The 14,490-nt window shown below is 40.7% G+C and overlaps 1 protein-coding gene across 2 annotated transcripts in view; it reads left to right on the top strand.

Moving 5' to 3' along the window:
* The window catches only part of ITPRID1 (ITPR interacting domain containing 1), a 337,509-nt gene that overhangs the window by 270,107 nt on the left and 52,912 nt on the right, over positions 1 to 14,490 (top strand). The gene's annotated exons all lie outside the window — the stretch shown is intronic.

Below are 14,490 nucleotides of genomic sequence, written 5' to 3' on the forward strand. Positions count from 1 at the left end.
AATCAATAAATTATCAAAGTATGATGCAAAATGAACCCAACACAATAGGGCTTTGGTGAAGCACATTTGTTCTAGTTGGGTACAGTACAAATATGTACGCTGAGTTTGAAAACAAAACAAAGTGATTGGAAAGCATAAATTATTTAACTGTCTTGCTCCTCTTGACTTTATAAGGTTTCTTCACTAGGAATACTCCTACTACTAGCGTTGTACTAACTTTGTACTGCTTGATGCAAAAAAAATGTTTGTACACTGATCACCTGCAGCTCCTGCCCATGCTCATGGGGGGGGGGGGGGCAGTTCTTCCAAGAAGCAACATGAATCACGTGTTTCAGTTTGGCACTTATTAGAGTCCAGCAAGAGGCAGCTCCTCTCCCTAAATGCCCCCCGCACTGCCTGTCTCCCCCTCCCTAGATGCGCAGCAAAGCTTCACTCACCTGTTCTCAACATACTATCGATGGTATCTCCATTCGTCCATCCAGCATTCTTTATCCATGGCTACAGTGATGCTTCATGTGACCTGTTATATGATGCCGGGTTACATGGGCGCCACTGTAGTCAGGGAGGAAGCAGGACTTCACGTGAGGCTGGTGATCCCATCACTAATCTGCTGAGAGCAGTTGAGTGATGCAGCAACAGTGCAGCATATACCCGTCATCCTGGGGATCAGATGTATTGCTTCAGCTGGCAAAAAGTCTAGAAACTGCCCTGCATGCTCAGTAAATAAGAATGTCTTTTACTGATCATTTTATAATTGAATCTTCATGTAGTATCACCAGAGAAAATCTTCAATTTTTAATAGATTATAATTGAGTTCAAATTATTAAATTAAATTTCGTATCTATTAAAAACATAACATAATGTTCAGCCACTAGCCAGCTAGCCATAACATAGACCACACAGCAATGCAAAATGATGAGTTAAATTTAACTTATATACTTGCATATAAGCCAACAAGCGTATAAGCCGAGGTACCAACTTTTCCCTCAGAAACCAGGAAAAAGTGGTTGACTTGTGTATAAGCCCCTCCCCAGTGTAAACCCCTCGACAGTAGCGAGATGTGCCCCAAGACATTCCTTCTCCCCTTAGCCAGATGTGCCCCAAGGATGATACACCTGTATCTCAAGACACCATTAGATGGCATCATAGATATGAGACACAGCAATTGCCACACAGGAAGAACACACAATCATTGCACCACTGACACGTTGCTTGCATGCTCCACTACACAAGCCAGGGAACACAGGTAGTCTTGAGCAGCACACTCTGCACACCATGTTTGTTGCAGACACTGGCGTAACAATAGGGGAAGCAGCCCCTGCCCCGCTGGGCGGCCAGGGGCCCCCCTGGGGCCCACTCATGGTTGTTTTGGGGGGGCAGGATGGGTCGCAGCATGAGGGGAGAGCTTGGTAGCACATCGGTTGGGAGGGGGGACAGTCCCCCCCTCCCTCACCTCGGGCTCTCCCCTCTGTGCTCCCCTCCTGCATCTATGTAAGTGTTAGCAGCGGCAGAAGCAGATATAATTATCTCCATTCACCAACGGAGGTTGCCGATCTGCAAGGGCTTCACATTACTTCCTGTTAAAACAGGAAGTAATGTGAAAGTAATGTGAAGCCCTTGCAGATCGGCGACCTCCGGTGGTGAATGGAGGTAGTTATAGCTGATGCTTCCGCCGCCGCTGCTAACACTTACATAGATGCAGGAGGGGAGCGCAGAGCCCGAGGTGAGGGAGGGGGGGACCATCCCCCCTCTCCATGGACATGCTACCAAGCTCTCCCCTCATGCTGCGACCCCTCCTGCCCCCTAAAATGGCCATGAGCGGGCCCCAGGGTGTGGGGGGCAACTCAAATTCTTGCAGGGGGGCCCGGGGACTTCTCGTTACGCCCCTGGTTGCAGGGGTTGCAGCGCATGGACACAGCAGTGAGCCAGCTGGCAAGAGCAGTATCATTAGTGCAAGATCCTTACGCTCCTCTGCTAGTAATAAAAACCTGCTTCATCATCCATTCTGCTGCACTGACTCGCATATAGGCCGAAGCGGTAACTTTTCAGCACATTTTTTGTGCTGAAACATTAGGCTGGTACGCGAGTATATAAAGTAACTGCTTATTGTTTCAGGACGTAGATTCTACGTCCTAAATATTGCTGCTGTGGGTTCTATGATGTAGATTCAATGCGTAGGAAACTACTTCCTGTTAGGTAGTTGCACCAAACATTGACTCACTACCTCCACAACTGATGCAAATAAAAGTCCATACTTGTTATTTTTTCTAAGACCCTCTTTTTCCTCAATGATAATAGAGTTACACTGTAGAAAGCACTCAATTTACTCAAATCTTTATTGTCACATGCTCTGACTTTTCCTGTGTTTGTCAGATTCACTACCCCATTTTGCATACTAACGTGGAAAGGTGAATTATTTTTGTTTCCTATAACAGGCAAGATTCAGGCTGCTTGAATTCATTTTTGTGCTGTACTTTCAAATTGACATTGGCTGCTTGCTCTCATGAAGTGGGGCTGGGTGTTCTCTGGAGCTGAAGAAAATAGCAACCGTAAATGATTTGATTCATTTCTGTGCTCTGCTATCAAGCTGGCATTGTCTGCTTGCTCACACGAGAGGTTGTTGGGATGGGGTGTTCTTGGAAGCTAAAGAAATAGCTAGACACAAAACTTCATTACTAAGATACCTCAGTATGCACACTGTTCTGACTAATTAGCAATAAAAACACAGGGTGTATTCTTACTCTGTGTATGACGTATGACCACATTATTATCAGTCAGTTGTACCATTGTTATAAATAAGTAATTGGGCTGGGGAGTAAGGATAATCCTTACTTAATTAAATTCATCTATACTCCCAGGTTGGCAGCAAGACGACATATGTGAGACTAATACCCTCAGTCTGCCTGCATGCATGTGCAATTAAAAAATCACTCTACAGTTTCACTGGCAGTTTAGTGTTGCTTTTGGCATTTGCAAATTCTTTTATTTTGCGACTTTTCAACCAAACACATATGCTGGAGCAGATGTTGCATATTTGTTGTTTATTCAGTTCTGTAGGCACTGGCAGCCAGCATTATTGTTCTGCAGTGACGCTCTGTTCACAGCCTTTCTTTAGGACCCAGCAACTGTGAAGCTGGCTGAGTTGGCAGTCAATGTGCTAGTCTATAGCATGTAGCTAGCTGTTTATATTGCACAGTTTCGACGGAACACAAATACATAAACCTGTTCAGAATTAGGCTAAATATAACAATTTCTGATAATAGTGTGTCTGTAAATAATCACACATTTCCTTGTTTTCTTTGTTTATAGGGCGTTTCCAAAGAGAAAAAGAGAACACTAGATAATACACTCTGCCCCTTCCTATTACATTTGCATCCTCAAGCTGTGAGTTCAAGCTCGGATGCTCTCTCCCACATCCAACCTACCCCTGTCCAAATAGTGTATCAACGTCCTATTAACTTCCTAATAACTTCCCCAGAAGACTGTGGTGTTTTCCACACCACAGCTTTCCACACCACAGCTTTCCAGTTCCCCCACAGTGTGTCCCAATTTTCTAGTGCCCATAAAGCATGTCACAGTTTTCCTGTGCTTCTCACGGTTTTTGTAAGACCTCCCATAGTGTTACACTGTACTGTGTTCCTTTGTGGTGCCCCTATTAGTGCTCTCAGGCTGTTCTACTGTATGCTGTTCACAGATAAGGGCTTTGACCACCAACATAAATCTAACCACACTGTGAATGCTGATATGCTAACATCAAACCAACAAACTCGATTCAGGTATTATCTTTCATAACTAACTGTACATGGTTTATTGCAAGCTTTCAAAAGGTTAATTTTCTTTTTAACCATTTGCGGACCGCAGTGATAGAGATCTACGCCCTGTTTTGATGGGCTCCTGGCTGGCAGGGCGTAGATCTCTATCACCGGCGCCGCTGCTCCCCGCCGCGATCGCGCGCACCGAACCGGCTGCACTTAGCTGTCTTATGACAGCTAAGGCTTCCGGGTATCGGCAGGAGCCGTCACGGATTGGCTCCCTGCCGTGTGATCGCTGTGAGCCAATCACAGCGATCACCCTCCGAAAGGCAACATAGTTGCCGTTCCGCCTCCCTCTCCGCCTCCCTCTCCCTGTCACTGTGGATCTTGTGTGACAGGGAGAGACGCACAGCCTGCAGCCATGACAGGCTGTGCGATTTTAGTGTAAATAAAAATCTTTTTATATCCAGATCTCCCCCCAACCACCTATATCTATATATATATAGATCTATATATATATATATAGATCTATATATATATATATATAGATCTATATATATATAGATCTATATATATATATAGATCTATATATATATATATATAGATCTATATATATATATAGATCTATGTATATATAGATCTATGTATATATATAGATCTATGTATATATATATATATATATATATATATATATATATATATATATATATAGATCTATATATATATATATATATATATATATATATAGATCTATATATATATATATATATATATATATATATATATATATATATATATATATATATATATATATATATATATATATAGATCGATATATATATATATATATATATATATATATAGATCTATATATATTTTACTGGATTGTGATTTTAACCACTTGCTGACCGCCCCTACCTAGGGGCGGCGGCAAAGTGGAGCCCGCAACGACCGCAATACGCCGATCGGCGGCGGCTCGTTGCGGACTAGCTGGCCGGGGATCGCACGCTGGATGTGCCCGCCCGCGACGTCAACCCTCCAGCCAATTAGCAGCGGCGGCAGGTTGTTAACCCCCGATCTGCCGCATGTAAAGCGGATAATACGCTTTGTAATGTATACAAAGCGTATTATACAGGCTGTCTCCTGCCCTGGTGGTCCCAGTGATTGAGGGACCACCAGGGCAGGTTGCAGCCCTCCTAGTAAGTACCCAAGCACACTGATCCTGCCCCCTGATCGCCCACTGCACCCATCAGACCCCCCCTGCCCACCCCTCAGACACCTGTTTGCACCCAATCACCCCCCTAATCACCCATTAATCACTCCCTGTCACTATCTCAACGCTATTTTTTAGATTAGGTCCTAAACTGCCCCCTGGAGGCTCCTGAACACCCCCCCCCACACCCTCAGATCCTCCCTAGACCCTCCCCCTGTGTACTGTATACATCTATTCTTCCCTATAATCACCCACTGATCACCTGTCAATCACCCATCAATCACCCCCTGTCACCACCTGTCACTGCCACCCATCAGATCAGACCCTAACCTGCCTTTTGTGGGCACCTGATCACCCACCCATACCCTCAGATTGCGTGCAGACCCACCCTCAGATCACCTCCGAAAGTGCATTGTTTACATCTGTTCTCCCCTCTAATCATCCACTGATCACCCATCAATCACCCCGTCACCAACTGTCACTGCTACCCATCAGATCAGACAATAATGTGCCCCTTGCGGGCACCCAATCACCCGCCCACACCCTCAATTAGCCCCCCAGACCCCCTCTGATCAACTCGCCAGTGCATTGCTTGCATATATTCTCCTCTGTAATCACCTACTGATCACCTATCAACCACCCCGTCACCCCCTGTCACTGCTACCCATCAGATCAGGCCCTAATATGCCCCCTGCGGGCTTCTGATCACCCGGCCAAACCCTCACCCGCCCCACCACAGTGACAGAAATTTTTTTTCTGATTACTGCTGGTACGACTTAATTGCCATGTCCAGGTCACGATTTGAGAACATTCCTGCACTTCAGTGCCAATACAACCTGTCATCTAAGAAGCCACCCTGCTTATGACCGGTTCCACAAAATTCGGCCCCTCATAGACCACCTGTCATCAAAATTTGCAGATGCTTATACCCCTGAACAGTCATTTTGAGGCATTAGGATTCCAGACTACTCCTCATGGTTTTGGGCCCCTAAAATGCCAGGGCAGCATAGGAACCCCACAAGTGACCCCATTTTAGAAAGAAGACACCCCAAGGTATTCCGTTAGGTGTATGACGAGTTCATAGAAGATTTTATTTTTTGTCAAAAGTTAGCGGAAATTGATTTGTATTGTTTTTTTTTCACAAAGTGTCATTTTCCACTAACTTGTGACAAAAAATAAAATCTTCTATGAACTCACCATACACCTAACGGAATACCTTGGGGTGTCTTCTTTCTAAAATGAGGTCACTTGTGGAGTTTCTATACTGCCCTGGCATTTTAGGGGCCCTAAACCGTGAGGAGTAGTCTAGAAACCAAATTCCTCAAAATGACCTGTGAATAGGACGTTGGGCCCCTTAGCGCACCTAGGCTGCAAAAAAGTGTCACACATGTGATATCGCCGTACTCAGGAGAAGTAGTATAATGTGTTTTGGGGTGTATTTTTACACATACCCATGCTGGGTGGGAGTAATATCTCTGTAAAGGGACAATTGTGTGTAAAAAAAGCAAAACATTTTAATTTACAGAGATATTTCTCCCACCCAGCATGGGTATGTGTAAAAATACACCCCAAAACACATTATACTACTTCTCCTGAGTACGGCGATACCACATGTGTGACACTTTTTTGCAACCTAGGTGCGCTAAGAGGCCCAACGTCCTATGAGTACCTTTAGAATTTCACAGGTCATTTTGAGGCATTTGGTTTCTAGACTACTCCTCACGGTTTAGGGCCCCTAAAATGCCAGAGCATTATAGGAACCCCACAAGTGACCCCATTTTAGAAAGAAGACACCCCAAGGTGTTCAATTAGGTGTATGGGGAATTCATAGAAGATTTTATTTTTTGTCACAAGTTAGTGGAAAATGACACTTTGTGAAATAAACAATAAAAATCAATTTCTGCTAACTTGTGAAAAAAAAATGAAATCTTCTATGAACTCCCCATACTACTAACGGAATAGCTTGGGGTGTCTTCTTTCTAAAATGTGGTCACTTGTAGGGTTCCTATACTGTCCTGGCATTTTAGGGGCCCTAAACCGTGAGGAGTAGTCTAGAAAATAAATGCCTCTAAATGACCTGTGAAATCCTAAAGGTACTCATAGGACTTTGGGCCGCTTAGAGCAGTTAGGGTGCAAAAAAGTGTCACACATGTGGTATCGCCGTACTCAGGAGAAGTAGTATAATGTGTTTTGGGGTGTATTTTTACACATACCCATGCTGGGTGGGAGAAATATCTCTGTAAATTGACAATTGTGTGTAAAAAAATCAAAAGAAATCTCATTTACAGAGATATTTCTCCCACCCATCATGGGTACGTGTAAAAATACACCCCAAAACACATTATACTATTTCTCCTGAGTAAGGCGATACCACATGTGTGACATTTCTTTTGCAGCCTAGGTGCGCTAAGGGGCCCAAAGTCCTATGAGCACCTTTAGGCTTTACAGGGGTGCTTACAATTTAGCACCCCCCAAAATGCCAGGACAGTAAACACACCCCACAAATGACCCCATTTTGGAAACTAGACACTTCAAGGTATTCAGAGAGGGGCATGGTGAGTCCGTGGCAGATTTCATTTTTTTTTGTCACCAGTTAGCAGAAATGGAAACTTTTTTTTATTTTTATTTTTTGTCACAAAGTGTCATTTTCCGCTAACTTGTGACAAAAGATAAAATCTTCTATGAACTCACCATGCCTCTTAGTGAATACTTTGGGGTGTCTTCTTTCCAAAATGGGGTCATTTGGGGGGTATTTATACTATCCTGGAATTCTAGCACCTCATGAAACCTGACAGGTGCTCAGAAATGAGAGAGATGCTTAAAAATGGGAAAATTCAATTTTTGCACCATAGTTTGTAAACGCTATAACTTTTACCCAAACCAATAAATATACACTGAATGGGTTTTTTTTTATCAAAAACATGTTTGTCCACATTTTTCGCGCTGCATGTATACAGAAATTTTACTTTATTTGAAAAATGTCAGCACAGAAAGTTAAAAAAATCATTTTTTTGCCAAAAGTCATGTCTTTTTTGATGAATATAATAAAAAGTAAAAATCGCAGCAGCAATCAAATAGCACCAAAAGAAAGCTGTATTAGTGACAAGAAAAGGAGGTAAAATTCATTTAGATGGTAGCTTGTATGACTGAGCAATAAACCAATAAAGCTGCAGTGGTCTGAATGGAAAAAAGGCTCTGGTCCTTAAGGGGTGAAAAGACTGCGGTCCTTAAGTGGTTAAGGCATAATACTGGATCAGAACCATATCAACTGTTTCCAGTTTTGTATCATGCCTTCTGAAGAAATGTAATGTTTTTTAAAGCTTGCAATAAACCATGTGCAGTTAGTTATTAAATATATTACTTGAATCAATGTTTGTTGATTTAATGTCGACAGATCTGCTCCATTAATAATACCAGACTTCAAATTTTGCTGAACTTGGCCTGTACTATGAGTATTGACAGGACAGAGACTGCACCTTGGCTGTATTTTGACCGCTTACAGAACTTGGAGTGAAGTTTAAAGAGACTCTGTAACAACATTTTCAGCCTTATTTCTTCTATCCTATAAGTTCCTATGCCTGTTCTAATGTGGTCTGGACTACTGCAGCCTTTTCTAGTTGCACTGTCTCTGTAATATATATAATCGTCTTTTCTTTGTCAAGCTTTATCGACCCAGGGAGGAATGGGCTGCTTCTCTTGTAGTGAATACAAGTTATGCACACCCCCTGCAGGCTCTGTGTGCTTTGATTACTCCTCACAGACAGTGTCTCTGCTCTCAGTTTCAGCTTGTCTGTGATGCAGTTTGTGAGGCTGAGGGGGGAGGGAGCTGCCTGTCACATGCTGAGAAACTGTGACTAATCCCAGACTGAAGAGCAGATAATTCACTATGTAATAAAAACTTGTAGTATACTGTAACATGATGTGTGTATATATATATATATATATATATATATATGTATATATATATATATATATATATATATATATATATATATACATCACTTCCTGGTTAGCGGCCATGTTTTTTATTTGTAAACACTGCCTAAAACTGGCGATTAAAAGCCAGGATCACAGCGGGGAGCAGTGAAAACAGCAAAGAGGGATCCAGGAGATCACAGTGACTTGATTGGTATGTTTTTTATTGTACAAATACAACAGTACAGATTCTCTTTAAGCACTGACAAGACTGGAATTACACTTTGACTACAGTTTGACCACTGGCAGGACTTGGAATGCACTTTGACCACTGGCAGCACTATGGAGTACACTGTGAAAATAGATGTATCCTTCCAGACTCTGCTTCCACACTGATGTTTCTACTGGATGGCAATGCATCAGAGTGTATTTTTCTTGTGAGGTGGATTGGGAACCAGTGCCAAATTTGCCTTTGTGAATTATTGTTGTTTTTCAACTTTTTATCAATCCCAGACAGCAGAAGTAAACAATGGGCAACATAATCCAAAAAAAGCTAGGCTGGATTATTATTATGGGTTTTTTTTGTAAATTGTCAGCTACTAGATGCCAAGGTTTTTCACCATATGCTGGTTGTTGGGTACTGGTATTGCGGCAAAAATTCTTACTGGCTTACTGGTGTCTGTTCCTAAAACATATGCAGCTACTCTATAGGAAGTACATACTAAGGGTATTTTATAATTCTCAATGAGTACCAATTAGGCTTTTATGGACTTTTATTTTTTACAGGACTTATTTGGAAATTAAATGACATTTTAGATCACATTCATATTAAAACACAGACCATTTTAAATGGTTCACAAACTTTCAAGCATCTCTATAAGTGCTATCAATAGTGGCTTGTAGAGTTTGATAGTTGTACCAAACAATTTTTCCAACATTTCTTTAGAAAGTCACCCAGAACTTTAATGAATTGCAAGATGATAACACCATAAATAGGAGTGGCTGGAAATGTTTGTAAGTTGTGACCACCCTCACATATTTGTGTTAATGCACAAGTCCAGCACTCCTATAGAGCAAACAGAGGCTGTGTGCACAGCATGATATACTTTTGTGCTGCTACTGTTATAATGTGATAAGGGAAGATAAAGAGAAAAATGCAAAATAATGAACCAGGATGTAAGAATTGTGACGGCATACAGATCCGGAAATATCAGCAGCTAGAAGTGAGCTGCTAAGAACGTGGTGTCAGTCCTTATTACTGTATATGGGGCCTCAGGCTTTGGTCAGCCCATGGACAAATTACAGAGACTGTATGTCTTTCACTTCCTGTTTTCTCAGTGATCTGTTGCATCTATGTGACCATTTATATCATTTATTTATACAAGAAATACTAAATAAAGATGGTCAATGGGATGCTTATAATTCCAGCTTGCATGGAAATTGTATACTAATTGTGCACAGCTTGCAGAAGGAAGTACATTTTATTCGCTCAATTCCAAGCTGCATACAATTTACATAGAAACTGTATGCAAGCAAGAATCGTGAGCATCTTATTGGCCTAACTACTTCTAGTTTGCAGTTGAATACATTACATTATAGCAACTCTTTTTCAAAAGTATCTGCATTAAAAGAAAATACCTTTTAAAGGACAACTATTACGAAAAATTGTAAAATTCAAAATACTTACATATAAAATATAGACTTCTCCCAGAGTAAAATGCACCATACGTTATTTTTTTTTTCTATGTCATTATCACTTACAGTATAGGTACTGAAATTCTGACAGGTTTTGGACTAGTTCATCTCTTCATGGGGGATTCTCAGGTATTTCTTTATTTACAAAAGCACTTACTGAATGGCAGTTGATCAGCCAAACAACCAAAATACTGTGAAAATGGGTAGGGTGGCCAATCGGCAACTTTGTATAGATCCTTTGCAGGGACTGCTTTGGTAAAAATAAAGGAAACCCTGTAAATCCTTCATAAAGAGATGGGCTAGTCAAAAATCTGTCAGATCTGTCCGCTTTGTCCAGCTTACTGTAAGTGACAGTGACATGGGGGAAACGTAATTTATATTGCATTTTACTCTAGGAGAAATGCACATTTTATATCTATGTATTTTACACATGATAGTGGTAATTCAACTGCCTTAAAGGGGATCTGAAGTGATAATAAACGTATGATATAATAAATTGTATGTGTAGTACAGCTAAGAAATAGAACATTAGTAGCACAGATATGAGTCTCATATTGTTTCCAGTACAGGAAGAGTTAAGAAACTTGACTTGTTATCTATGCAAAAGAGCACTTCTACATCAAAGAAACAATGAAAGACAACTTCAGATAAAATTTCACTGCAACACATTGGTAGTATTGTCTCGCACTCACTTATGGATCAAACCCATAGTCTTCAAGGGGAGTGCAACAGCTGAAAAGAGGGATGATGCCCTCTATGCAGTATTCAACAAGGAAGAAAGCTGGCACATCCAAAATCAATCTTTATTGGTTCCATGTAAAAATATGGCCAATGTTTCGGAGCCGCGTAGGACCCCTTTATCAAGACTGCAAAGAGGCCATTACTGCAAATATTAGAGAATGATGCAATGCTATAAAAAAATCTATATAACTGAAAATAAAAGTATTCTATGCTACCAATGTTATATTAATTATCCATACTACACATTCAATTCATTATATCATAAGGTTTTTTGTTTTTTTTTGCTTCAGTGTTACTTTAAATACTCTATAAACATGATGCAATATTTCTGAATTAAAGTGTGATATGATGGCTTTATCACACTTCAATCAGGTCCCACTCCCTAGGCATAGACAACTGCTGACAGGCATGACTTGGGAAACATTACTGATCACTAAAAAAGCATTCACCAGACTGACATAAGCACTGCCAACAGATTCTGATTGTTGCACTGTATTTAACAAAGCCAGTTACACAAAATATATTTTTGGCTAGAGAGTTCTTCATTTTCTCATCTCCTGGACATTTTCTCATCTCCTGGAGTTTATTCCTTTTGCTTTTGATAAACAGAGGTATTACAGCACCATCCATTGTTCACTGATGCTCATCATTATATATTTTTTGAGTATGTAAAAAAAAACAAAATAATTACATGAAATTCGTTTTGATAATTTTGAGATAATTTCTTAGTGTGATACTTAAATTACACCACAAGATGGCAGCATTAGAGTGTTTATGTCTATTGCTAAACAGCTAGCATGAGCAGAAACCAAAAGTTCCCTAAAATTCAGTCAGTAAGGGCTCAGCCACACTATAAGCGCTTTTCTGAGCGCTTGTGATTGATTAGCGCTTTCTGAACGCTTTTTAGAAATCGTTCCCATTCACTTTTTTAAAATCGTAATAAAAATCACTGCAATTTTAATGAAAGTGAATGGGAGCGATGAAACAAATTGCTTAAAAAAAGTCTAACGCAAACACTAACGCGATCGGAACGCAATGTGAATGAGGCCTTAGTCACTATAAGTAAGTCCCTATAAATAATGAATGATTTTGTTTATGAAAATTACATAATTCATAAACAGACCCATGGTCATGTGATCTCTTAGAAATAATGTTTTATAGTACTACAAAGATAAATCATTGTTAGATCATCAGCAAGATATACATAGATGCAACATTTCTTCTTCAAAGCAAAGGTGATACAGTAAGTCCCCTTTCTCAAACTAGCTTCAGACTAAAAATATTATGAGCTTGGTTGCACATTATATACTTACACTGTAATATCAGCATCACACAGCATGAAAAGACTTGTGAGTGGCAGTGGCGTAGCTAAGGTGCTGTGGGCCCTGATGCAAGTTTTACAGTGGGGCCCCCCAAGCACTCTATACATAACAATTGCCACTGTGCACCAAAACCTGCCAATGGCAACTACAGTGTCAGAGGTGCAAGAAGGGGATGGGGAGCAGTTTGTTAGTGATTACCACCATTCAAAGTATCTATAGAAGTGATAATTATGAGCACAGGACCAATAGAGAGCTAATACTGTAGTTGAGGGAGGGCCCTTCGGGGCTCCTCTGGCCCAAGGGCCCCGATGCGGTCGCTACCTCTGCACCCCCTATTGCTACGCCCCTGCCAGGGGGGGTCTAGAGGTTAGGGATAGGTACAGAAAGGGTTCTGTGTAAGAGTAGGGTTAGATATACCTTTTATATCACCGCTTTTTACAACGATAAATAACGATACAATGTTAACGCTAATTTTCAATAAAATAAACAGAGCTAAATAACGATAAGGCTTTTATGTTAAATAGCGATAAGCAACAAACGGATTAGCGGCAACACCGTGCGCCATTATTCGCAGGTGCAATTTTCAAATGGATCCGGTTTACCTGGCTATCTAATACTGATATCTGGGAGAACACAGACCTACCTAATTGTGATGAATTATGCACACATGGTTATCTAATATTGATATATACGGGCACACATGACTACCTCACCCACTTGACTGAGATTTCCCATCATGCTCGATCATCTTTTTAAAACTGGGGGAGAGTAGGGCCCAAAGCTGTTGCTTTCCCTGTGTCTTTGCCTGGCATCAATCTGAATAAGCTCAGAGATCAATGGCTTTACAAGGTCAGCAGTAGAACCTCCTGTATTTTTCTTATGAAAAGAGAAAACTTTTACTTGTTGATATGAAGAAAAAACAAATAATAGTTTGATAAACCACAAACAGATGAAATCTGATGCCAACAGCAGTTGTAGAAAATGTTACACTTTCATTAATCCAATTCTCCATGTGAGGACCCTGGACTATGGCCTTGATTCATCAAGACTTATCGAATTGGTTAACGACAGTTGGGTAAAATACCAAATTCGTTAAGTTGATTTCAGGATTCATCAAATTTATCTACAGCTAATAATTTGGTAAGTATTCGTTAGTGATGCGTTACAACGGAAGAAAGTGCAATTCATGAAAATGAAAGTGGGCGTGGTTTAGCGTTACATTTAGGATTAGTTATCACCTTCACTGCTCTGTCGTTATTCCTGTCCGATCATTGCTGACAGAGAAGGTGGAGCCATTTGAAGTGGTTATGTATCAGCTTAGAGTGATTCAAAGGCGCAGAAGGGCAAGAATAAGGTCTAGAACCATATCAATTTGCAAGAGAATAGATTTATTTGCTATAACAGGACATCTGCATTTCTCTTGAATCATCTTGTAAGAGATCACACGCAGTGCCAGGGTTAACTAATTTGCTAGCTGCACTATATTTTTTTTTTTAGAAAAGGCTCCTATCAAGCCGCAGCTGGCAAAATTGTGGGATTGTCCCAAGCCACTTCCAGAATCCTGGTCCAGGTGTTAAGCCCTATTCAGAATGTTGCTAGGTAGTGTTCAAAGGACTGCCTTTTACCCACAATTCCATGGGAATCTTATGGCCTTGTGTTAAATTACCGCTGTAAAATGGAAATATCGACACGTTACCGAATGGTTACCAAATTGTTATCGATATTTTATCGAATTCACACTGAATGCGGAAAAACCTTGATGAATACAACTAGAAATCGATAAACTTCGAATTCGGTAATTTAACAAACTGGAAAAAGTTATCTCAAAGACAATGATGAATTGAGGCCAATG

The sequence above is a fragment of the Hyperolius riggenbachi genome, chromosome 5, assembly GCF_040937935.1.
Source record: "Hyperolius riggenbachi isolate aHypRig1 chromosome 5, aHypRig1.pri, whole genome shotgun sequence".
NCBI classification, from domain to species: domain Eukaryota; kingdom Metazoa; phylum Chordata; class Amphibia; order Anura; family Hyperoliidae; genus Hyperolius; species Hyperolius riggenbachi.